The sequence below is a fragment of the Manis javanica genome, chromosome 16 (genome assembly GCF_040802235.1).
Source record: "Manis javanica isolate MJ-LG chromosome 16, MJ_LKY, whole genome shotgun sequence".
In the NCBI taxonomy this organism is placed as follows: domain Eukaryota; kingdom Metazoa; phylum Chordata; class Mammalia; order Pholidota; family Manidae; genus Manis; species Manis javanica.
This window is the reverse complement of record NC_133171.1, coordinates 68,191,538-68,209,694: the sequence shown is the minus strand read 5'-3', so window position 1 is coordinate 68,209,694 and position 18,157 is coordinate 68,191,538. Positions and strand designations below refer to the sequence as shown.

General features: G+C 45.3%; 1 protein-coding gene across 6 annotated transcripts in view; it reads left to right on the top strand.

Moving 5' to 3' along the window:
* Positions 1–18,157, top strand: part of JARID2 (jumonji and AT-rich interaction domain containing 2) — a 250,806-nt gene that overhangs the window by 92,503 nt on the left and 140,146 nt on the right. For 5 of the 6 annotated variants that reach the window (XM_073225154.1, XM_073225157.1, XM_073225151.1 and 2 more), the window contains exon 1: positions 11,419–11,554. The exons of the other annotated variant lie outside the window; for it this stretch is intronic. The gene's annotated coding sequence lies outside the window, so the exon portion shown is untranslated. Of the gene's footprint in view, positions 1–11,418; positions 11,555–18,157 lie in introns of those variants that run through there. 6 annotated transcript variants of the gene reach the window in all.

The window sequence follows — 18,157 nt, the reverse complement described above, 5'->3', positions numbered from 1 at the left end:
GTGGACTTTAAAGTATTGAGAAAGTTCATCCTTTATTTACTGTTGAATTATTGTCAATGTCATGGTTGACGTTGTGTGGCTAATAATCATCAATACTTCTGTTTCCTGGTGGTTTGCAGAGATCATGCCTCCCCTCTTGGGAGTTGTGGGGTGGGAGTGGGGATTAAAGCCTATAATGTAAGGTGGGCTGATTTACTTATTTTTCTGGGCCACGCTCGGGAATTTGGAATATTCCCTTGTAGTAGCCATTGTGGAGCCACAAAGGCTTTTGAGTAGGGGAAGGGGTGACATGGGTTGATGGTTTTTAGAAAGTATCTCATTGCAGTGTGGCTATGTTTTGTAAAGAAACCAGGGGTGTGGGGGGAAGATGTTTGGAATAGGAATTGGTGGTGGCAGTTACTTGGGAAGGTTTCTTCGTAAGAGAAAAGACGAGAGAGCCTGTTTTAAGTCTGTATCCAAGGACTGGAGAGACAGAGAGCCTTGCCTGGATTTAGAGAGCAGATGTGAACAATGAATGAGAATGAAGGTGCCAGTTCCTGCTCAGGTTCCCAAGCTGTGGGTAGCCAGGAGGGTGGTGGTAGAGTTCATTGAGATAGAATCACTCACACAAGGAGCTGGGGAGGAGATTGTCCAGAAAATGTCACAGGTATTTTAGCTCTTTAGAGATTGGGAGGGCAGAAGAATCAGAGTTGCAGGTGGTGGGGTCGGGGAGAGGAAACAGGAAAACCAGAGGACTGTTAGAAGCAGATTGCCTATGATAAGTTTGTATTAGAACCAGAAATGATGTTGTTCACGGCAGTGAGAACAGTTTTCATGGAGAGGCAAGGTGGGGGGTCAGACCCGTTGCAAGGCCGGTGTACACCTGTGATTCTCAAAATATCACTGATCCCCAGACCAGGAGCATCAGTATCCCTGGGAGAAACACTATTAGTGGGGCCCACAGCATGTGGTTTATCAAGCCCCGCACTTGTTCCTCACGGATGCTCAAGTGGGCAGCCACTCCCCTAGATCATCTGATTGACCCTCTTGGCAACAGAGACTTCCACAATTGGAGTCCAGGTGTTTCTTTTCTTGAGGTCACTGTTCTCTGTATACTTTCCACCTGTTTATAAGTGGCCACACGTAAGAAATGTATTTGCACGCCTACTGTGTGCTGCACTTACTGCCATGCATTGGTAACACAAAGATGAATAAGACACGTAGTAGGTACTCTGGAGTCACACCGACTAGCGGGGATGTGTGTGATCTTTAATCACCTCAGCACCTAAAGGTCATTGTTTTTAAATGTTTGTATGATAATACTGAATAGACTTGCTGTAAAATGTAGAGAATATGCACAAGGGACATGAATAGTGGGCTATGTTTATTGTTAGTAGGAAGTGCTGTTTGGAGTGGGAAACTTGTTGAACTTGTTGAACAGGAGACCCAGACCTGTAGTGGTGGCAGGGTGCACACCGATACCAGGGTGGTCACTGACTTTGGAGAGGGCTGGAGGGGAGGAGAAAAGGGGGTGAGGCCCACTGGAACACACACACAACACAGTTCAGTGTCCATTGATGTTATATCCATGGACAGGGGTTACTTATATACTGTAATTTGAAAATTTCATGAAATGGTCCAAAATAAAGCTAATGGTTAATAATACAGTACCACTAGATACCAGTCCCCTGAAATATTCATGTGTTTACTTAGGCTTGTTCCCTGGATGGGGGGGCGGGGGCGGTGGTCACTATTGAGCCAAAGAGGCCAGCAAGTCAGCTGTTGCTTGAGCTCATAAAATGACCCCAGCAGTGTCCTAGGGCCAGGAGGAAGAAACAGAAGTGTAAAAAATTGCCCTAACCTCTCACCATGGCTCACGCCCATAACCTTGACTGGCTCTGGCAGGAGGAGGCGGGGCAGCAATCAATCTCAGAGGTCTGGGTCACCACCATCTTGGTGCTGGGAGATGGGCTGGTGGAGGGCTGGCTTTTGTCTGGTCTTAATCCCGGAGGATTTATTTTGTAGGGGATTCCTTAGAGCATGATTGGAAGGCATACGAAAGCGGCATGTGTCTTCAGGGCTTACTTGTGGACTGAAGAATCTTATACTTCATCGTCACACTTTTATATACACTCCCTGCAAAACTGAAAGGCCAGAGATAGCAGTGAGGATTGGGACCACTTACCTGACAGTCATATGGGTACTTCAGGTAGTTCTTACCTATGTTTAGACTCAGGATCTCTTGTGCAAGGTATTCTCATACTCCAGAATTTTCCTGCGAAGCTGAGTTAGAGCATCAGAGTATGTGTTTTGAAGAGTCTCAGGGACATAATGAAATATATTAGCAGATAACACATAGTCAGTTGAAAACCTATTCAATTAAATGCAAATAGAGGCTTTTGCACAGTGCTCTCCAAAAGGACTTTCTGTGGCTATGGAAACATGCTGTAACTGTGTTGTCCATTTCTTGGGAGACGTTGGACTATTGAATACTTGAGATGTATCCAGAGAAATCTAGGGAACTCGATTTTTAATTTTAATTAATTATAAACAGCCACATGTGGCTAGTGGGTATTCCATTGGTCCGTGCAGTTTAGAATATGCCATTTTGGGGTCTTGGGGGGTTGGTACTCGTAACATAAAAAGGCTGTAATGATTAAAAAATCCAAATCAGTTAGACTTCCTTTGAGAACCTACTTTTTAATTTATTCCCAAGTGAAGTTCTTGTACACTAGTTGCACGTTGGCATTGGTACTGAGTCATCCTCATTTGAGGGACACTGGTCAGGTATTTATGTGTAGCTCGCCTTTATTCTCTCCTATCCTGTACTTTGAAAGGAGATCATCAGTCTGGATCTCTGCTGGATTCTTGGAGAGAATTCTGTTGTAGATACGGAGTCTTTTTTGATGATGTCGAAACAACAAACTGCCATTGGCAGGAGGGTTGAATGCTGCGTTGCATGGCCCTGGCTGCTGTTCCCCGACCGTACCGTTTCATCGTGAACGTGAGGATGTTGCAGCCCGTGCAGCCGCTGCCTTGACAACGCGGATGTCTGACATGCTCAGATGCAAAAGAGCTGACTTGGCAGCTGCCCAGCAGATTTTTATAAAGGCTCAGTTGGTGGCCGGAGATTCAGGCTGTCAGAGTTGTGTTATGCAATAAATCGTTTTCAGCAGAAGTTCTTAATCCAATTTCAGCTGTAGCTTTTTTTTTTTTTGAATGGGCGGTAATCAAAGATAAGTACACATTATTTAATGGAGTTTGGAAGGAGTAAAACTCTCCTTGCATAAGCATTTTCAGACCGTTTACTTTATCCTGGGAAGCATGTTTGTCTGAGGAAATGTGCTGCTTGAAGTGCTTTTCATTTAAAATCAGGGCAAAGGAACGTCATTCACAAGGTCAGTAAGTCAGTGGTTTCCGGCCATTTATCTTATTTCTAGGTGGGAATATTCTCCCGATTTCTCTTTGATGTTTGAGAATTGGCCGTTGAACCATTTTACGCAATTAAAAAAAATGGATTTGCATCAAGTTGACTTGAGAGATTTCTATGGGAGAAAATATTTTGCTAAAAGGGAAAAATACTAGTTTTGGCCTGAGTTTAAGTTGGACCTCTCTCACATTTTCTTCTCTCTTTCTCTCTCTCTCTCTGCTCTCCCCTCTGTAAATCCTTGTTTATATTGAATCTGTGCCAAGAACCAACATCCTCAACAAATTTTTTTTTGATACTTTCATTGTTCTCAAACTGTTGATGGAAGACACTGGCATTTCAGACAGCAACAAATTGTGTTAAATAGGATGATCTAACAGCAGGTATTTGGGAAATTTGTTCTGAGAATAAAAGGCATTTGGAGAGGTTTCCAGTCATTTTTTTTCCTGGGAGGAGGAAGGAAGGTCAGTTCTTACTCACCTTCCTCATGGACCCAGTCTTTGAAATTTTGTTTTCTTACTGGTGAGCTCTGGGCACAGCTCAGACCCACCTTCCCGCCTCCCCACAGATTAGGCATTTCGTGTTAACTGAGCTCAGGGTAGGGCTGAGCCTTGCAACTGGGCACTGCACACTTCATTTCCTTTAAAAAAGGGGTGGACAGTCACAGATCCCTCCATTCCCAGAGTCTTGCAAGGTGGATGGAAATAGGATCTGTGTGCATGGCGGTACTGGTAACTCATCCAGTTGCTCCTGTAATCCAAACACAGGATCGTTTGTCTTGCTCTTGTATAGGTTTTAATGACAAAGGAGTTTCATGTTAGGTCTTCCTACCTGTGAATCTGAACGTTTTCTTCCCTCCCCATCTCCACGCCCGCACCTGCTTGTGTACTTACTAGAGGCAGTGCAAATATCTGACTGGCGGTGCGCTCTCCCTGTGCAGGCGGAAGCCCCCGTGGGGTGCAGTCCCTCCTGTAGCTGTAGCTGCCTCCCTCCCCTCCGCCCCTCTTTAGAAGCTAGTTGAAATTTAAAACATTGGGAAGGAGGGTCCTGGATTTCAGTTTAAACTGGTGGGTGTGTATGACGCTGCACTCCTGGTGTGTGTTGGACATCATTGGCTTTTGTTTATTTGAATGTCATTAAAAATGGTGTTTATGGTGTTGTAGACCTGTGTGTTAAAAAAAAAATGGATTCATATGTGCCAAAAGGGATCTAGTATTAATTGGTTGACCCATGTCCCAGTTTGCACCAGTTCCCTGAATCATTATTAACGGTACTCTTGGTTGGGATGATAAATTGCTCCGTCACTTGACCTGTGATGAGTGAGTCTTTTATGCGGTTGGCTCACAAGTGGGACCAGTGGAAGATACCTAACTTCCCATTGTGTTTTTAAATAGTAGTAATTGTTAGAAAAGATTTTAAAAAAATTGATTGGAAATGTGCTTCTCTCTAACCTATGGTTTTTTTCTGTGTTTTCCCTCTGCTAAATCAAGACGGCCTAAATTTAAAAACAATAAAAACTGAGACTGGGCAGATTGCATAAGGGTGCTCTGGAGATGACCTTAGAATTGACATGGCCTCTACCACCGCGTGTAATAGAGTAGGAGAGAGCCTTCTCCTCTCCCGCTCCTCCCCCAGTGGGCTCCAGGAGCCGCGATGTGACTGGTTTTGTTTTTCAGAGAAATTGACATCCACCTCTTGAAATTAGTAATTTTAATTTGCTTTCGCTTAGAAGTCCGCGTGACTCACACATTTGATATTTTCTCTTTAATAATAATTTTCTAAGCCTTGAAATCTCGCTTCCTGATCTGGCACACACCATGTAGTGGATAGCCTGACTGATCTGCCGTGCCAGCTCCTGTTTTTCTCCAGCTGTGTGACCTTTGGGCAAGACCCTGAAACTCATCTCTAAAAACTCAGTTCCATGATTACTTGCTTTCCTGCCCATTTTCAACTAAAAGGAACAAGCAGTGGTGTGGACCTTTGTCCTAAGGAGGGGAGGCTGAGCAGAGAACCATGAGCATTAATTGCACGGAAGTGCTGGGCCCAGTGAGCACCAAGTAGGTATTTGCTGTCGTTTATAATGATGATCACATTTTATATTTTCCACTTGTGACCCTGAGGGTGGTGTCCTCTGTGAGCGCAGCTGGTCTGGATGTTGGTTTTCTTGCATGAAGGTATTTGAGTGCCCTGAGGAGACTAGGAAGGCCCGTCGCGTTGAGGGACAGGCTGTCATTGGGGAGTAGAAGCTCTGAAGGCTCTCCCTGGGCTTGTGGCTGAGTGGAGGGCATGACTTCAGTGGATCAGCGACCTGATCAGCCATGAGACGGTAAATTAGAAGAATTCCTAGTGCAGTTATCAATAATCAAATCAATCATCTAGTGCTGTGAGGGCTTGGATCATGGACAGACAGTTTGGTCAGTGACTTTATTCGTGTTAGGTTACCTAATTTCAGGCTTTATTTAAACATTGGTTTGAGTTTACACCGTCAGTGGAGACTGGGGTAGAGGGCAATAGCTCCAGTATATGGAAAGCAACCACAGTTTAAGTCATTGGTGTCTGTGCCTCGACCTTGTCCTTTCTTCACTGGGGTGTGTATAGAAGACATGTCCATCCATGCCTGACAGACCCTGTTGTGTAAAAGAGAGCAATACCTCAGCCTTCTTGAGAAGCACAGCCTGGTTTATGCTGTCAAACACACGTGCATGGCTTTCTGTTCGGGCTTGTGTTGGTTTTTGTTTTTTTGCCTCAGTGTGAGCAGAGTGTCACAGAAAAAGAGATGTACAACTGGAAGCTGTGGTTTTTGTTGGATCATAATCTTCTCTGGGTTTGGCTGCATTGTAATGGAAAAAGAAAAGGTCTCTCACTATCCTCTGCCCTTCTCCCCTCATCCCCCCCACCTGCCCCCCAACAAGTGAAATAACCATGGATGGCATAGTTAACTGCAGGCTTCATGAAATCCTACAGTGTCATGTGGCTGCTAAACTTTATCCTAACTTCTGCATTTGTATATGGAAAGGGAAACGATCTTATTGCAGATATTGGTCCTATTCTGGAATATCAATCACACATTGGAATGTGTGTTCGATTCTGAGTGTTATGGTTTAAAAGGGAATTTGTCTCAACTTGGGTAATAAGAAGATGAGGGTTTGTGAGACCATGCCACGTAATAAGGTCTGGCCCTAGGAACCAGTATTTGTTAGCGTCTTTTCGTTTTCACCTGTGCGGTTTGCTCTCTTGTTTTAGCTCCATGAAGGTAAGTCAAAGGGAAGGTTTTTCTGGGCATGTTAATACACACTTCTTAATTTTGACCAGTAGAAAGGTTAACACTGTACATGGATGTTAGAGGTATTCACCGTGTGGTTTCACCTCCTCTCTAACTTTGACAATTAGAAAGCAACACAAAATGGACATGGGGTGGGGAACTGGTGTGTGCGGCAGAGCTTCTGAAACTTTCATGTTCATGAGAATCAACAGGCATCTTCCTAAAACGCAGATTCTGATTAAGTAGGTCTGGGCTAGGGCTCAATTCTGTATTTCTGATACTATGCCTAGTGCTTGGGTGCAGCTCCACACTTGGACTTGCAAGGATTGGAGAACTGTGCTGTCTGTTACAAAGAGCAAAGGTCAACATGCGCTTCCTTCCCGAGCTCCATTTTCTTACCTGCCTATTAGAGCAGCTAAGGGTTATGTTGTGCTATTTTTACTTTTTGTTAACAAAAAGTTTATAACCATTTATGACCATAAGCATTCAAGTTTAATTCCTGGCCAGTTGCCATTTATAAAACTGTTCAGTTATTTCAAAGAATGGCAAACATTTTGCAGATGAAAAGAAAACCCTGTCAGTTTTACTTCTAAAGGCCTTATCACTGAATCTTCCCATTTGCCGAGACTGTGATTTCTAGCAGTCAGTGTTGCTAAGTGAGTCTAGATTTGTGCCGTGATTTTCTTTCTTTTTTTCACCTATCACCAGACCCAAAATAGTGTTTTTTTTATACGTCAGTGTTTGCAAAGCATTTGTTTGGGAGTTGGGGAAAGACAAGTAAGAGATTGGGGGATGGAAATGAGGAAAGATGGTGCATAATGTAGGTGCTTGAATTGTGCTTCCCCAATTTTTTGATGGGCTATATTAACCTAGAGGTCTTACCAACACCCCAAAGCACAGTAGCTGTTATTAAATCTTTAATGAAATTCATAAAAAGAAGTGGCACCCACTTTGGGCAGTTGGATTCGCCTCAGAATGAAGCTGCTGGACTCCTGTGTCCCTGGATACAACTCCCTGTGTTTCCTCCTTTGTTAAGGTAACCAGCAGACAAGAAGGAACCAGGTGCTTGGTTTGTGGGTGCTTCCCAGAGGAAGTCCAGAAAGGTGCTCTGTTCAGGGCTGCAGTCAGATCCTGAGCCATTCCATCTGTGGAGAGTGAGCACCGTGGGCTGAAGGGGTCTGGGGGGTCAAAGGGGGAATAACTGGGAATTTTGACCGCTCAGGTGTCAGTGGCATATCAGTTGATTTGAACAATGGTGATTTGGGAATGAACAATTGAATATAGAGCCTGGAGTAAAATATAAGGAGAGAAGCCTGGGAGAAACAGAGGAAACAAGGAGCCTCTGTAGATGTGTGAGGGAGGTTAGGAGACAGGAAGTATGTGTGTGTGTGGAAAGAGGGATTTTGTGAAGGCATTGGTCCCTAGGTGGCTGAAGGTAAGGGACTGTGACAGGGCCATTTGATTTGGCCCCATGAGACCAAATGGGCTTTTTCAGTGTTTGCTATTCTCTTGTAGGGAGCTAGACGGTGGTGGAAGGGTGGTGAGCCACTGTGTAGGGAGGGGGCTGTCGGTCTACAGACTTGGTGCTGAGAATGAGCGGTGTAGCTCAGCCCTTTGGAACTAGTCACGTGAGGAGTGTTTTATGGGGGGGGGTAGCAGTGATTTGATTTAAGAAAACTGGTTTCAGGCACTTCACTTAACAACATCCTGGATGTTCGTAAGGTTAGGAACAGCTAGCCAAGTACGGGTACAAGTAGATGGGGTGAGTGAGATTGAGCACGAGATTTCATCATTCCTAGGAATACTTATTTTGCTGTTCTACCCTCGCGCTTGTCTTAGGCTCTAGGAAAATGGTGGCAAACAGGAGAAAGGATTTTCTGACCCCGTGTGGACATTGTTTAAATGGCTGATTAAACAAGACAGCTATTGAAAAAGGGAAGAGAAAAGGGAAGCCCTGTACTTAGAGGCCATACAAACTCTTAAGAGAAAGAGGTGTTTGCATTTCGAGTGGCCTGACCTCTAATGACAAGAGTTGTCTGGGCTGTTTCTAGAGCACTCAGGTCTTGGCTGTTCTGAACAGTAAGACCACAGCAGTGAGTGTTTAGCTTCAACTGCCTTCCTTTCTGGCCTTCCATGACACCACCTTGGACAGCCCTGTGTTGCCTAGCGGTTGGGTGCAGGCACCCCTGTCTTTCTGCATCTAGCATTCCGTTAGGGAGAAGTGTAAGCTTAGCGCAGGGAGATTCTTCATGATGGCAGCCGTGACAGGCAGTTTTAATTTTTATTTTCTGAATTATTACTTTCCTGTTGAGCTTTTGGAAACAGAGTCAACCTGTTACCTACTGGGCTTACGTGTCATGCGTCGACATTAAGGGAAGTGACAAGCCTTGAACAGCACTTCAGATACAAAAAAAACTATTGCTTTAAAAAAGTTCTTTTTTTTTTTAACGTCTAGAATTTGAAACCCCATCGTGTGTATCCTGGATTTGTTTCCTCTGTATTTAAAGTACTTTATAGGCATAATGAAGCTGCCCGTATCAGTAGGTGAACCTTAAATGCATCTTCTCTTGCAGGACCTTCTGTCTCACATGGTTTATGTTTTAATTAGACCTTCGTTGTAAGGGTATAATTCTCTCATACGGAGTCCTCAAGTTGGAATGAAGGCATCAGTCTGAGTAGGATGCAGTAAATTGTCAGAGGATTTTTACATTGAAAGCTATTTTGGGGCTTTATGATTTTATAAACTGTGTGTGCGGGAAATAAATAATTGTTATAATCACATCACTCACTGTTGGTTGTGGAGATGTAAACGATGAGACTAGGAACCTGGTCGTGATGCAGAGGATTTTTTTGCCTAGCATCCTTTGGTGGGTGCTGAAAAGGAGGATTTCAGCCTAAGAAGGATTAAGTCCTCCTGAAACTAAGACTGTCATCCAGTTGCAACTAATATGCTAGGGGAACTTTATGCAAACTCGGGGCAGTTGCTGTACGAGTGAATCCAACAACCTTGTGCCTTTGGTGTGTTGTGTGGCTAAGTCACCTGCCTTGTATTCAGGTGGGTATTTGGGCTCTTCAGGTGGGGTCTGGTTAGACCGCTTCATTTGTCTGGTGTTTAACCGTGTGACTGGAAGACCTCTAGTGACTTGTGCCCAGGAGTCGTTGAGAAACGATGTGTGTTCTTTCTGCGGGTGCCGGCTGCTTTCAGCCGTCAGGCTTGAACCCTGATCACACCACCCTGGTCTCTCAGGAGAGCCACCCGGGAGACCGGCTATGCCTTCTTCCTCCGAGGAGGTGGAAATCTCAGCTTGGCAAGTCTACTGGAGGGAAGGACATCGACGGAAGGTGGAAATCTGTGCTCTTCTTTGCCAGCTTGTCTCTCCCTCTTAGTATAGAAGATGGAGAGTTACTCTCATTCTAGGAAATCCTGGAAGCTTAACAAGAAAGAGTGCAGCTTAAGTTATTCAGGGCTTAGAGTCTCTGGTTGGATGGCTAAGATGTAGTTTGTATTCATGCAGAGCTGAGGAGTTTAAGAGCTGGAAAAGATGTCAGATGACCTAGCTCCTTTTCTAGTGCCATGGAGGTTTTATGTGACCCCTTGGAGGCAGGGGGTAAAAACCAGTTCTGTTGGGCATCCAGTGTGACTGTATCGTCTGACTATGAGATACTCACCTCTTGTTTGAACAAAAGGAAGCTGAATATCCCAAGTCCTGCTTTTACTCAGGGTTATTGATGTTTTCCTTATTCTCTTAAGGCCCTGAATATCTGAGAAGCTCAAAGACTTCCATGTCTAAGTTGAATCATTGCAAAACACTTAAGTCTTGAAGTATGTGTGTGAAGGTAAGGACTTCCTAGATTAACAGTACGCAGATGTTCTTGGACAAAAATGTGCGAATATCCTTGGCCGCATGAACCAGCACTTCAGACCTTAAAACCCTCCTTGCTGGTTCCCTAAAAGTCACCTCAGTTCAGTTGTGAGCATCAGCCATCTCCCCCTTTCCAGTTTTGGCTCTTGTTCTCACTCAGTCTCTCCTGCAGGTTCTCTTCTTCCCCCTCCTCCTTAGTGCATCTCACCTCTTAATCTTCTTTCTACCTTTACTCCTGGGGCTGCTGGACTGGCCTCCTGGCTGGCTGCTAGTCAGGTCTGTGGTTTTCCCAGCCTCCCGGCCCAGGCCTCATTTTGCTGGTTCTTCCCTTGGAAATCTGAATTGGGTCTGATGCAACAGACAGAAGGGAGCCACAATTTAAAATTAGACCTTCAAGACCAGTTATTAACCTGTATTTCTTCTTTTCAATCTTCTCGCATTCTCTGCTCTGCCAAGAGCCGTTGCCCTATCCTGCAGTGGTACGTTCTGGCACTACTTGCTTTAAAGAACTCCAGTACAGTGGCTCACTGCACCTCTGGTTGTGGACGCAGTGTGCCTTTTTCTAAACCGCCAGGGATAGAGAACGGCAGTATTAGTCCATGAAGGTGTCTGGGCGTGGGGTGTGTGAGGGAGGGAGATGGAGAGTCTTTCTCCCAGTCCTTTTACAGCCTGTGGGGTGGCATTTTGCTCGAGGCCTCCACGTGACAGAAGGGCCAGTGCTGTCCTTTTATGATGGAATTCTGACCTCCAGAACTGGGTCTTAGTCACATAATACTTGTTTGGAGTAATCTTTTTTTTTTTTTTAGTTTATTGTAAGTGTTGATATTTACACACGTTCTTCTTTCACGTAATTCCCCCTCTCTCCTTTCTTCCCTCTGTTTCTCCAGGATGACAGTGATGGGATTCCCTGGTCAGAAGAGAGGGTGGTACGGAAAGTCCTTTATTTGTCTCTGAAGGAGTTCAAGAACGCCCAGAAGAGGCAGCATGGGGAAGGCCTTGCTGGGGGCGTGAAAACCGTGAATGGTGAGTTGACTCGTCGGCTGGAAACAGCTGATGTCCGTGGGTGCAGCCTTGTTTCTGAACTGCATGTGTTTTAGGCAGCTGTGCTTCTCCAGCTCGGCACTCACTGGCAGTGACTGTGGACATCCTGTTGGGCTCACTGATTTTGATGCTCCTGTGTGTGCTGCAGACCGGAATTGGCAAGGTGCCTTAGTTCATCTGTCCTCTGTAGACAAGACCAGGGCTGTGGTCTGATTTCCGCTGCCCCATGGGTTCAAAGTGGAGCCTGTCTTACAGATTTTTCTGTGAATCTGTCTTCCTACTCGAGTATGACAGCAGAAGCTGTGGATGATCTTGCTGCAAGTGGAACTTCTAGTTCTTAAGCCATCTGTATAGGAAGTAGCCTAAGTCTGCTTTCTAAGTACTGCCCTTTCTGCTCTCTGGCTCAACAGCTTCCTAAGTACCCACTTCCTTCCCTGTTGATCAGGCTGGGCAGGTTGCTGCACAATAGTGTGGACAGTGACGGAGAATTCCTGTGCATCCAGAAGGGTGCTTCGTCCTGTATGGGTCTCAAATGGATCCTTGGAGCCCGGGAGGAAACTTGGCTGCTCTCTGAGTGCATTTTGATGTCGTTTAAAAACAGGATTTGTGTGACTCAGATGAAATCATCCAGTGAGAACCGTTTCGGGGCAGTCTATATTTAAGGGGATGTGGCTGTGGTGGCATTCCACAGTCTGCGCTTTATTTATTCATCTCTCAGGATTATAGAGAAATGTGAATGAATTGTCCTTGCTCTGGTTTGTATTTGCTTGGAGCAAGGAGATGAGGAAGAAGAGATTTTGTTCGTCTTCTGAGTCTTTGCTCTGGTCGTGGGGTAATAGAGTCATCACACACGGGGCACTCGACAGCTTGTCAAGGTGCAGTGACAGGGTCACTTAGGGCTTCTCCTTCTTTCCAACCTACTTAGCTGGAAGTTAAGTTGTCCAGGGGCCTCTTGTTGGAACTAGAGCTTACAGACAGGACCTGTTGCTCCTCCGTTTCCATAGAGCCGTGGCAGGTTTTTCTGACGTGACCTCCCTTCACCCCATCATGATTTGCCCCACCACCCACCCTAGGTATGCCAATCTCTTCTAGTACCGTGTGACTTGAAACAAGAACCCCCCTGAAGTCTGAGCCAACATGTATTAAAGGCCCTTTTTGAATCGCTTTCACATTCACAGAAGCCAACTCGGCAGTGGAAGCTATTGCTACAAGTGCATAGTTTGGACCCCTGTATGCTCATGGGTCTCCTGACAGGTGGGACCTCTTTGTCCCTTGGCTGTCTGTGATAGAGTAAACGCTAAGCCCGGTGTCTGTCTATTCAGAGAGAACTTGATATGCTAGTTCTTGTTTCTGTGTCACGCTGAAGTAGTGTTTGTGGTTAAGTTTGGTGGGGAGGGTGGCCTGGGGGAACGGCATTGCATCCTAGAGTTTAGAATAGAGCAAAGGCTGCCTAGGGGTTCAGAGTGTGCTGTTGTGATGAGGCATGTTCTCATTCTCCCTTTCAAGAGTGGTAATGCCTTAGTGCTTGTGGAGTCTCTTACCAGTTAAAAAACAACCCACTGGCAAAAATCGGCTTTTGGAACAAGAAGTTTAGCCAGGTGTCTAGGATTGAATGAAGGTAGAATTTCAGTAAAAGAACAAAATCTAAAATAAGTCATTCAAGAAGCAACCAGCACTGCCAGCCAGTTGGCTAAACGCAGCTCTCGTTTTTATTGGCCTAGTCAAGCAAGGGCTTGGCGGTTCTGAGGAAGGAATTCTTAAGTTGGCAGAGACATCTTTATACCACTGAAGACTTCAAATAGTTCTTGTACTGAGTCCATAAAGAAAAGGTAGTTACTGCTGTGGTCGTTTGCATTTCCCCCTGGTAAAGACTGACTTTCTTTAAATACTGAGACACGAAGGCTGCTCTCTCGTGGTTGTGAAACTGCTGTGAATCTGCCCCTTTCTGGTTCCTGGTGGTGTTTGTGCAGGCAGCATTCCCAGGCTACCTTTTTGTTATTCTGCACATTGGATTTCGATTGGCTTCTAAGTAAACACATCTCTTTGTTTCAGAATTTAAATGTGTCTTAAGAATAATTTTCTTCAAGGCGGCTGACACGTTCAAGCGAGCTTCCCTGTCTGGGGGGCTACTGCAAAGCCTGGGAAGCGGGCATCGTGCCCAGGGGACTGACTCCTCTGTAGGTCTCTGAGCCTCTGGAGCCTGTGGGTGTGATCCAGAGAAAGCTGAAATTGTAGGGAGCATTCCAAGGCTCTCCGGCAGCTGGGGTGGGGAGTGGGGACAGTGGCCAGCAGGGCTGTCTCCGAATGTGTGTTATGTATGTGTACTTAGTGTGGAGAGGATGCTCCGTCCTCCTCATCCATATGCTGTACAGTAGAATGACCTTGTCTGAGGCTGTTCTCACAGCACTGCTATCTTGGATTCTTCACTGCGGGGCAAGTGAAGATAGGCTCGGGGCGGGAAGCAGTTTTAACAGTCGTGCAAGGTATGTGTTCTTCTTTAAAAAAATTTTTTTTGGGTTAGTCTACCAATTCCTCAGGGTTCCCTTTGAAAACTTGATATAATTCCTTGGTCCAGTTTGAACTGTCACAGAAAATTGACTGGTGGTAGAATTCTGACACTGTCAGAGACCATGGTGGGGGGTGGGCGATGAAAGTGACAGACAAGGGTGAGAACACGCCTGTACCTAGACTGGGGCCTGGGGGTGGGGATTCCTACCCTGGGCCCCCTTTTCATGGTTTGTAGCTGGGAGACCTTGGCTAGTGACAATACTTCTGAGACTATTTGTGTTTGCCTCTGTAAGCTGAGCAAGACATCATGATGGGTCTCTGTGGGTGTCCTGTGTGGTAGTGACTGGCCCAAGGTAACGCAGCTACCTACTACACTGTAGCAGAATTGGAATTCTAGCTCAAACTGTGGAACTTTGAATTCAGTATTTATTTTGGAACCAGCGTGGACGAAAACTGCACCACCTCTTTGCAGCAGTATTATTGGCAACAAGGTGTTCTGTTTTTCCTAAAACAAAGATACTTTTGGCTTATTGGTTCTTTTCCAGAGTTTCCTGGGAACATTCCATTTTTAAGTAATTTTGCGTTAACAATAGAATGGGCTTGACGTAATTTTCACCTAAGTGGAAGATGAATTGACTTCAAATCATTGGCTTGCTTGGGTGGTGATTAAATAGCCCTTTGCCCTTACCTCTTGTGGGAGGGTCCGGGGGTCTGGAATCTGTTAGCAGCAAGCAACAGGAGCTTGTATCTGAGCTGCTGAGCTCAGCTGCCCCCAGGTCTGCAGGTCTGGTTGACTAGTAATAATCCAGGCAGACATAAGATAGTAGAGAAACCTCATATTTTATGTCATAAAGTCTGTGTTTGCCATCAGTCTTGCTTTTGTAGTTCTAAAGTGACAGGAATGAATTTCCTTTGTCTTACCAGAGGTAGGGAGTGTGACACTTACAGATTGGGTAGGAATTGAGGCGATCATTACAGCGTGTTGGTTATAGCCAGGCTTAAGGGGAGGGGTCGCTAAGATTTTACTGATTGTGAGCCTTCTGTTTCCTGCTGTAGATAATGCCACTTTTTCTGGCTGTAATAAATTGACAAAAGCTTAGGAGAGGGCTGGCAGAGGCTGAGGTCTCGGCCACTCTTTGAGGGCCCTTGGCCTGCGGGGGCTGAAATTAGGGACATTTAAATAATAACATGCTACACAAATAATGAGTACACATAATTACACAGTAAGAGAGGGGAGCTATTAGCTGTATTTGAATTTCATTTGCTTCTCATAAATGTCATCTGAGATCCAGCAAGCCCTCTGGCCAGCTAAAGAGTCTTGACTAGATTTAAGGGCACCTGGCTCCTTGCTCTCAGAATATCCTAACACTTGTTATGGTTAATGTATATTGATTTACCAGTTATTGTTCTAACATTTTTACGTGTATCGTGCTCCTTTCATCTTCAGAACAAACCATTTTAGAGATGAGGAAACGATACACGAGGGTGGATTAGCTGTTTGCCTACACAGCTAGTATGTGGCAGAGCCAGGATTTAAACCCCAGCTTTCTGTGCTAGAGCTCCCCTGCTTTTAACCACCACTTAGATAAATAGACATAATTTAGGAACACTCTATAAAGATAGGATTCCAAAAATAAGAATTCGTAGGAGGACTTTTCTTCCTAATAGCAATTTCTTTTGAAGGAAATATGTGACATCCTTCAGTGGGGAAGAGACCTCAGAAGAAGGTGGGTAGAAAAGTATTACCTTAAGCGGCTCTGGCCTTCATTGTAGAGCTTGTAATTGAATTGATAGAGGGTATCAAAAGCTTGCTTTCTGGATTGGTCACCCTCCTTTACTTGAGTCACAGGCACACAGATGCATTCGTTGGTTTTCTGCTTTTTCTGCTAGAGGTAGAGATTTGTATTTTGAATACTGTTGTCGAGCCAGTGGGTTGGCAATCATAGGAGGGCTGCCAGTCATCTCGTGGCGGTGGTTAGAGAGGAGCCTTTCTGGCAACCGCCCGCTTGTAGCCGAGGATCAAAGCTGGAAGTGTAGATAGAGATATGCACCCGACTCCCGCTGTCCTTTTTTTTTTTTTTTTTTTTTTTAAGGAATAGAACTTTGGTCTCCCTTCACAATCTTTCTCAGAAACTCCTGATGTTTGTTTGTGGAATAAAACATGGGTTCAACTCCTAAAAATTCATTGTTCACAGCATGAAATGAAACAACTTGTGAGTCAAAATTTAGAAGTCAGCATTGTTTGCTGACTGGCAGTTTATTTGCGGGGCTCTGTTTGAAATGAACGTCATGGCTGTGTGGTCGCCATCTGTCAGCAGAGGGGACACCTTTCCCTTCTGAAATGGCCCCACCCTTGACAGGAAAGAGCCTTCTTTTCTTCTGAAGAGAGTGGCTTACCCTTCTGCTTTGGACTGCTCATGGGTGCGTGCTGGTGTCCCTGTCAGCTGTAGGGGCGCCAGCTCGGGCTGCTCCCGTGGCAGCTGCTGCAGGTTGGGTAGGAAGTTTAGCTTTTCTCCAGCACTCCAAACTGAGACTTTGCTTGCTTGTTTTCCCGGATGTGTGAGACAACAGCTCCATGTGAAAGAAAGCTGGCTGAAATGAAGGGCAAGTTCGCTTTATTAAAACCAACTTAAATGCTTTCTTTGTTAAAAGCAAAGCTACATTTATGCTGGAAGATGATTTCTTTGTCTCTGTAGCCTGCGGTCAGTCTCTGGCACCTAAGTGATGCAGATGGAATGGAACATTCCTTGGCAGGCTTTCGTTTGAGTGATACTTAATTGAGTCCTGAGTCCTTGCTGTGTATTTGGTATTGTGAGTAATAAAACTGAACTCGGGGTGCTTGTTCTGGATGAATCTGAATACCTTATTGACCCCCATCCAAGATGTCATCGAGTGATACACCCTTATTTTATTTACCAGTAAGAAAAGAAAACAATGCTTCTAATTATAAAGCTAAGCTGTCATACTGTGAGATGCTTTCTAATTTTAAATATGCATGTTATGAGAAAAATGTGTGTGACCTGAAATCAGGGAAACAGAAGACAGATACTGTAGAAGAAATGCTTTAAACACCAGAGGTTTGTGACTGCATTTGATCTAATGTGAGGAGGCCAGCAAGGAGGCAGATGCTGTAAAAATAGGCCTGCTGTTGAGCTACCGGGAAAAGCTGCATTAAAGAAGTTGCTTTCCAGTGAACGTTCAAAGATTTGGGACTTTGTGAGCAAGAGCTGGGGATTGAGGTGGGGGGGGTGCAGAGGCGAGGGCCTGCATATAAGTACCTGACAGATTTCTGGGACTACCCTGCTTGTACTGCTCTGACATCAAGGGAGTGGTGAGCCTAACTGTTACCCTCTGGCTGCAAATTATGAATTGCTAGGTCAGGAAGGGACTTTTGAGAGGTATGGAGGTCAGACTCATCATTTTGAAATTGAGGAACTTTCATCTTCATGTCGAGCTTAACTGGAGCGAATGGATCATGCTGAAGACTTACTGGAACCGGAAATCTTATTTAAATGACCAGGAGACAGCCGTGCTTCCCGATAGCTGTGGCTGCTTTCGGTGGTTTCCTGGAGAGTTAAGAGGGAGGGGCCCCTCTGAGGTTAATGTGGTTCCCCTTCTCTTCTTCCCTGTCACTCTGTGCTTGAGACCCTTGGTCCCTCCCGTGCCCTTGGCCTGCCTCCTTTGTCCGTTCTGTAAGCTCTGCCCTGTTTCCGTGATCCTTCAGCATTCTCGTCAACCCCCCTTTAGCCAGGAGGAGGGGCCTACAGCACAGGTATGTCACCTTGGAGAGAATCAGTGGCCAGGACGGACACGGGGTGTGTGTGATGTCTGCGCGTGACCCCACTGCGGAGCTTTCCAGCTTGTCACAGTCGTTAGAGAAACCCTGCTTTGAGGTGTGCTGAGAGCAAGAGGAAATCTGTGGTCTGGAACATTTTTAAAGCTGGGCCACCTGTAGTAAAAGCCTGTCACTAGCCATCCTCTCTCCCTTTGCTCATCAAAGCATTTCTCTTCTCATCTCTGTGGAGATAACACTCTGGAAATGATCCCCGCTTTCCTCAAAATTATTTACTGCTTCAC